This window comes from Gymnoscopelus braueri (assembly GCF_963280865.1).
Source record: "Gymnoscopelus braueri genome assembly, chromosome: 12".
NCBI lineage: Eukaryota > Metazoa > Chordata > Actinopteri > Myctophiformes > Myctophidae > Gymnoscopelus > Gymnoscopelus braueri.
Window position 1 is genome coordinate 53,104,918 of NC_137614.1, and position 7,991 is coordinate 53,112,908.

Consider the following 7,991-nt stretch of genomic DNA (forward strand, 5'->3'; position numbering starts at 1 on the left):
AGGCGGGGTTAACGGTGAATCTTAACTCTGACTTCACTACGCCCGTTCCCTATAAAGTCTATATATATTTTAAAGGAGTAGTTCACCCAAAAAATGACTTATTTTCTTTCAATTGCACACCCCATGAAGCCTTGAATCCATGGATTTATTTTTGTTTTTGTGGCATTCCTAAACCAATAATTTGATTCCCGTCTCCTACCGGCCAATGTATCCGGTAGGAGACACAAAGTAGATTATTTGTGTCTCCTACCGGATACACACCCAGTCATCAAATTATTGGCTTAGGAATGCCACAAAAACTAAAATAAATCCATGAATTCAAGGCTTCATGGGGTGTGTAATTGATAGAAAATAAGTAATTTTTTGGGTGAACTCCTCCTTTAAGCGTGTTTTGTTTAACTCAAATCTTTGCTTCTGTCGGTGTCTTTTTTGTCTTCTTCAGGCCAGCTGAGTGAGAGATGAAGCAGAGACCCTCCACTACATAAATGCATACAATTATGTTGCAGATTAAACATTTTCATATATTTCATAGACAGCTTTATAGACTTGTTTGACAGACACTATCATCAGTGTTGTGTTAATATATGTTGTTTGTTTGTTTGTTTGTTTGTTTGTTTGTTTACACATTATCTTTTCTATGAATATGTTGTTAATGTGTATTTTCAGACAGCAGTAAGTATCTGAACCACTGACTTTACTATGTTTTGGTAAATATCCTATCGTTGTCAACAACGCCATATTGTAGTTAGTTTGATGTTCCAGAGGTGTGTATGAATGGTTAGAGAATGAATTGAGGCGTCTCTCCAGTCAGTGAGGTTACTTGCTTCCGATTTATTTCATAGTACAAACAGAGTTCCTCTGGACCCTGAGGTCCCTCAGTCAGCTCCACAGCCTCACGGCTTGGAGTGGCACACACTATAAGTTTACATTTTAGTCAATCTTTATAGCAGTGACCACATTTAGAAAAAGAGGAGGTACATGTGTGGGTGGGTCAGCCCCCACCTAGACAAACAATAGATCACACTTTGAGTCCCTGATTCGATTTGCAACTGTATGAGCCAGGAAGGGATGGATGGAGACACAGGCCTAGACCTTCTGTCTCCCCTATTGGGAATGCTAATTGCACCCCCCACCCAGGCTAGGGCCAACAGTCACCTCTCTGAATAAACTCTACTGTCTGTATAGGCCAAAGTAGACGTGTGAAGTTAAGTAATGCTTAGATTGTGGCTTAGATTTGTATGTTATGTTATGAAATATACAACAGACCCCCCACGGGAGACTCCTAACGTCTTCCGCAAACACGTATATTTCAAAAGAAACACAAAACAGTAAGTAAGAACCCCCCCATGACAACCGACTGGAACACAGAACAAAAAAATAAAACATTCAGGAAGACTAAATAGCAAACAACATCCAATACAGAATAATGTACAGACAAGAACCAAGATTACATAGTACAGTGACAAGGTGATTTACATTAAATAGACAGAAAACTCAAACACCCCTAGGAAAGGTCCCAAAACCCAGTAAAGTAAGCTTTTTGACTTCCTTGCCTTTTGCTCCTAAGTTAGTCAATTTTTACACATAAAACATAAGGGAATCGCCCTCAAACACATCTCATGGGAATCGCCCGCTCTTCATGTACCTCGTCACGGGAGTCGCCCGGTCTTCATGTACCTCGTCACGGGAGTCGCCCGGTCTTCTCAGTACTCAACGAAAATAAAAAAATCCACGTTTAACCCCAGAGACCAGAGAGTGACAAAAACAAAATCCTCACAACACTTCAACCATCTCTCTCTCTCTCTCTCTCTCTCTCTCTCTCTCTCTCTCTCTCCCATCCATGTGTGTGTGTGTGTGTGTGTGTGTGTGTGTGTGTGTGTGTGTGTGTGTGTGTGTGTGTGTGTGTGTGTGTGTGTGTGTGTGTGTGTGTGTGTGTGTGTGTGTGTGTGTGTGTGTGTGTGTGTGTGTGTGTGTGTGTTATTGAGCGCGTGTGTTATTGAGCATGTGTGTGTGTGTGTGTGTGCATGTTCTATAGCAGTCGTTGTTTCTCAAAGAATTGTTCAAAGTCCCCAGAAAGTAAGTGACATGCAGCAACTCTGTGAAGTAGACCTAGTTGTCAGTGAACTGCATCCTCCATGCAGCTCGTCTCCCTGAGGCCACCACAGCTCAGTGTGTTTACACACACCTCTACACACCTACACACCTACACACCTACACACCTACACACCTCCTCAGGCTCTGAGACACGCCCCTCCGTCCGTCCGTCCGTCACATCAGATAACGTCTGATAGGTGGAGACACGTTTTATTATTCCTGGATGAGAAACGTCTTCATCCAGAAAGCAACAGAGAGGAGAATCTGTCAGATGGTTCAGACTGACTGGAGGAGGAGACGAGGAACTACACTGACACTGTGTCCATCTGAGAGGACATCTAACTGTCACTGTGTCCATCTGAGAGGACATCTAACTGTCACTGTGGTCATCTGAGAGGACATCTAACTGTCACTGTGGTCATCTGAGGGACATCTAACTGTCACTGTGGTCATCTGAGGGACATCTAACTGTCACTGTGTCCATCTGAGAGGACATCTAACTGTCACTGTGGTCATCTGAGGGACATCTAACTGTCACTGTGGTCATCTGAGAGGACATCTAACTGTCACTGTGGTCATCTGAGGGACATCTACCTGTCACTGTGGTCATCTGAGGGACATCTAACTGTCACTGTGTCCATCTGAGGGACATCTAACTGTCACTGTGTCCATCTGAGAGGACATCTAACTGTCACTGTGTCCATCTGAGGGACATCTAACTGTCACTGTGGTCATCTGAGAGGACATCTAACTGTCACTGTGTCCATCTGAGGGACATCTAACTGTCACTGTGGTCATCTGAGAGGACATCTAACTGTCACTGTGGTCATCTGAGAGGACATCTAACTGTCACTGTGGTCATCTGAGAGGACATCTAACTGTCACTGTGGTCATCTGAGAGGACATCTAACTGTCACTGGTCATCTGAGGGACATCTAACTGTCACTGTGGTCATCTGAGGGACATCTAACTGTCACTGGTCATCTGAGAGGACATCTAACTGTCACTGGTCATCTGAGGGACATCTAACTGTCACTGTGGTCATCTGAGAGGACATCTAACTGTCACTGTGGTCATCTGAGGGACATCTAACTGTCACTGGTCAACTGAGGGACATCTAACTGTCACTGTGGTCATCTGAGGGACATCTAACTGTCACTGGTCATCTGAGGGACATCTAACTGTCACTGTGGTCATCTGAGGGACATCTAACTGTCACTGTGGTCATCTGAGGGACATCTAACTGTCACTGTGTCCATCTGAGGGACATCTAACTGTCACTGTGTCCATCTGAGGGACATCTAACTGTCACTGTGTCCATCTGAGGGACATCTAACTGTCACTGTGTCCATCTGAGGGACATCTAACTGTCACTGTGGTCATCTGAGAGGACATCTAACTGTCACTGGTCCCAGTCTGGACGCTGTCACCTCGGCCAGCGTCCTGGACTGGTCAGTCCTCCCGTCCTCGCTGTCCCTCACAACGTCTGTCCATCAGAACCACACAGCCTGAAGCTTCAACACTTCAGCTCTCCTTTTAAACAGGTAAGAATAATAATAATTATAATGGATTTTATTTATGATGCACTTTACATTTGTACAAATCTCAAAGTGCTACAATAAGCAGTTGCATACAAAGAAACATCAAAACATTAAAAACATCTGAGAAACTGAAACAAAACAATTAAAACATGAGGGCATAAAGCCTGGAGGTAAAACCAGTGTAGCTAAAACAAATGCTTTGTTAAAAGAGTCAACAGACTGTGGTCTCAGGTGGACAGGGAGGTGTTCCACAGTTCGGGGGCGGCCGAGCAGAATTAAGCAATATTACACGAGAGGGTGTGCTTTACCGTCATTATTGTCACGCCTGTGATGCGGTCAGGAACGAGGCGAAGCCGAGTTCCGTGCGCATCACAGAAGTGACAATAATGTAAGGTAAAGCACACCCTCTCGTGTAATATTGCGATTATACAACAGTTACCAACAAAACACATCCAAATGTATTCATATAGTGGAGCAATTCATAATAAAAATGTTTCGCTATTATCCGTTTCCCTGTAAAGAGAAGAGTTTTTCACTGAGACATTAAATAGTCCCTGTAGCAGCACTATGAGCCTGAGGCACCGTCTCATCAACACAGCTGAGATATCAATGCTTGCGCAGTGGAATGAATTCCAGTAGGCTATATGCTCCGTCGTACGACCGTGTCACGTGGCCAAAATAACTGATCTACAAGCTGACAACGCGTCGCGATGGCGACGTGTTGTGAACTTGTAGATCGGCTATTTTCGCCGTGCGATACCTTCGTACGATAAAGTATAACATACACTGGACTGTTAACGAAATGGGAGTAATTTTACTTTAACACAGGAGGATATTTATAACCTTCTAACCATTGATCAACCGTAAGTCCACCAAATAAGTCAAAATTAACAACATAGTCCATTTTGCATAGCTGTTTGTTCTCCGGTGGCGGCGGTGGGTCAGGCTACTGTCTGTTTGTTTTCCTACCGTGGGACAGCGTGACTTCACTGCACAGCTGTGCCATATATGGTCTAATCAGGTGCGGACTGCAGTGTGGAGTGATTTATTAATGTGATTAGGCCCGTGCTATGATGCTGGTTTGAAGCACGGCTAGAAAGCTATTTCAGCCAATCAGATTGCTTGGTCGGAACTACCTGTTGTATAATGCCCGGTCGCCCATTGTACGTAGCTTGGCCTTGTGGGTTTTGAGGAGGTTAGTGTTTCTTTTAACCAGGTGAGACTGTCTTTCTGAAGACAATCAGTGGTGGAAAAAGTTATATCACAATGTAGAAATAATTACAAATTACAATTACCTCTGTTAGAAATACAAATAAATACTATCAAAGGTGTAGATCGGCTATTTTGGAACAGACAGCATATAAAATAGGACTTAAGTGGTTAATGTATGTTTTGTAACAATAAAAACAAATCTATAAAGTAACTAGTAACTAAAGTTTTCGAATAATTGTAGCGGAGTAAAAAGTACAATATTTGGCTCTGAGATGTAGTGGAGTAGAAGTATGAAGTGTTCAAAATGTGCCATACTCAAAGTAAAAGTACCTCAAAATTGTACTTGATTGATTTGCTACTTTCCATCAATGAACACAACAACTACTGCCAATAGTCATTTAGCAATGATTTGTGATGTATGATGTATTCATTTTTACTCTGACCCAAAAGCACAGAAGTATTTTAATGAATCATACATTGTATATAAAGCAATCAGCCATCCATTGTCTTTCTATTGGATTACAAACGTGACGCATCTGACACCTTTTAATGTACTAGTTAATAATGACTTATTTACATAGAGTGTTATGACACACAGCTCATGTGTTTGTACAGTATAGTGACGGGTGAGTGACTCACCAGAACACTTTTATTTGTGTTAAGATAAGACATGAACGACTCATAATAATATTATGACTTTTTCATATCTTGAAAAAAATAGGGACATTATTTAGCCGTTTTCTTTCCTACATTTTTTTGAAAAATCATGAAATGTTGTGCAAATCTATGAATATATGTTTTATTTTTAAAGGAAACATTTGTACATTTGGAAACTTTGCTTCATGGCGGTCCCTGGAACTAAATATTTTGAGATGGGGGTCCACGGCCAAATACATATCATTCTGGGGGTCCTTGACATGAAAAGGTTTGAGCACCACTGATATAGAAACATACGTTTTTCAAAACAAATGTTAGGATCTAGAAGACATTTGTAGAATCCCCCCAGAAGCAAAGATTTGAGTTACAAATGTTTGCTTTAAAAAGATATATATATATATTCAAAGATTTGCACAAACCTTCATGATTTTTCAGAAATAGCAGATCTACAAGGTAGATGAGCTTGTAGATCTGCTATTTTTGAATAGCCAAAGTCATCTAAAAATGACACAGATTATTTCTCTGTCTACTCTAAATGGTTTAATATACATGCACACACGCACACGCACACACCCACACCCACACTCGCACTCGCGCTCACGCACACACACACACGCACACGCACACGCACACGCACACACACTCATGGACGCACACATGCACGCGCATTAGACAAACAAACAGGTGTGTGCCACAGATGTAGTGATAGGTGTGTAGTTCAGTATGAGTGTGTAGGTGTGTAGTTCAGTGTGTAGGTGTGTAGTTCAGTAGAAGTGTGTAGGTGTGTAGTTCAGTAGAAGTGTGTAGGTGTGTAGTTCAGTGTGTAGGTGTGTAGTTCAGTATGAGTGTGTAGGTGTGTAGTTCAGTAGAAGTGTGTAGGTGTGTAGTTCAGTGTGTAGGTGTGTAGTTCAGTAGAAGTGTGTAGGTGTGTAGTTCAGTGTGTAGGTGTGTAGTTCAGTATGAGTGTGTAGGTGTGTAGTTCAGAATAAGTGTGTAGTTGTCTTATCACCACAGTGTGTAGGAATGCAGTGACCTCTTCTAGATCAGCTCCATGTCTCTGATCACAAACATTGCTTTGATATCACTCTTATATTATGATGATATCACATAAATATTAACCCATTAAGACCGGGAACGCATCTGTGTCATTTTAAGATTTCTTTAGGCTGTTCAAAAAAATAGCAGATCTACAAGCTCACAGAGTGCCGCCCTATGCTTGTAGATCTGCTATTTATTTATTTTTAATCGTGGATATTTTTTTGCAAATCTTTGAATATGTATATATATATTTTTCAAAGCGAACATTTTTAACTACAATCTTTGCCTCTGGGGGGTCCCTGGAACAACATATTTTTGAGATCCGCGGCCAAATACATATCATTTTGGGGGTCCTTGACATCAAAAAGTTTGAGCACCACTGATGATAGCAACATAAGTTATTTATATATTTTATATTTTATATAATATAATGTTAGTGAGGGACGAGTGGAGAAGAGATCCAGTAGAACTAAAAGGCAGGTCATTTTATGCTTGGTTGCACTCAGGTGTTGTGCTCTGAAAATAGCAGATCTACAAGCTCACAAGTTTTGAGCTTTTAGATCTGCTATTTTCATGCATGCAAATCAGCCATCACGACGCCATCAAGGCACCGCCAAAATATATTTTAGTCGAATAAATCAACTGTAGATTTAGTCGTATTTTACAGCGAACATTTGTAACTCAAATCTTTGCCTCTGGGGGTCCCTGGAACAAAACATTTCTAGATGAGGGTCCATGAATCCAAATACATATCTAACAATGTTTTCTAAATCCTATGTTGCTATATCAGTGGTGCTCCAACTTTTCCATGTCAAGGACCCCCAGAATTATATGTATTTGGCCGTGGACCCCCATCTCAAAATATGTTGTTCCAGGGACCCCCAGAAGCCCAGATCGGAGTAAAAAATGTTCGCTTTAAAACAAAGGACCCCCTGTGGCGGCAGTGGCTCAGGAAGTATAGAGCGGGCTGCTTGCATGGGAAACGGAAGGTTCACTTTTTTTGGGTGAACTATCCCTTTAAGATTATTATTATTACAGATAAGAAGCTGTCAGCAGTGAATATGAATGGATGTCATGTTTAGTGTCATTGTGAGACACGCCCTCTATGCAAATATTACCCGCCATCAAGCAAAGCCTCCCCTTTTCACCTACAGTACGCTGTCAAGTTGTAACTCTGAGAGTGTAACAAATAGAACCAAATGGACCCTTACAGGTCTGTAACTCTGAGAGTGTACAAATGGAACCAAATGGACCCTTACAGGTCTGTAACTCTGAGAGTGTAACAAATAGAACCAAATGGACCCTTACAGGTCTGTAACTCTGAGAGTGTACACATGGAACCAAATGGACCCTTACAGGTCTGTAACTCTGAGAGTGTACAAATGGAACCAAATGGACCCTTACAGGTCTGTAACTCTGACAAATGGAACCAAATGGACCCTTACAGGT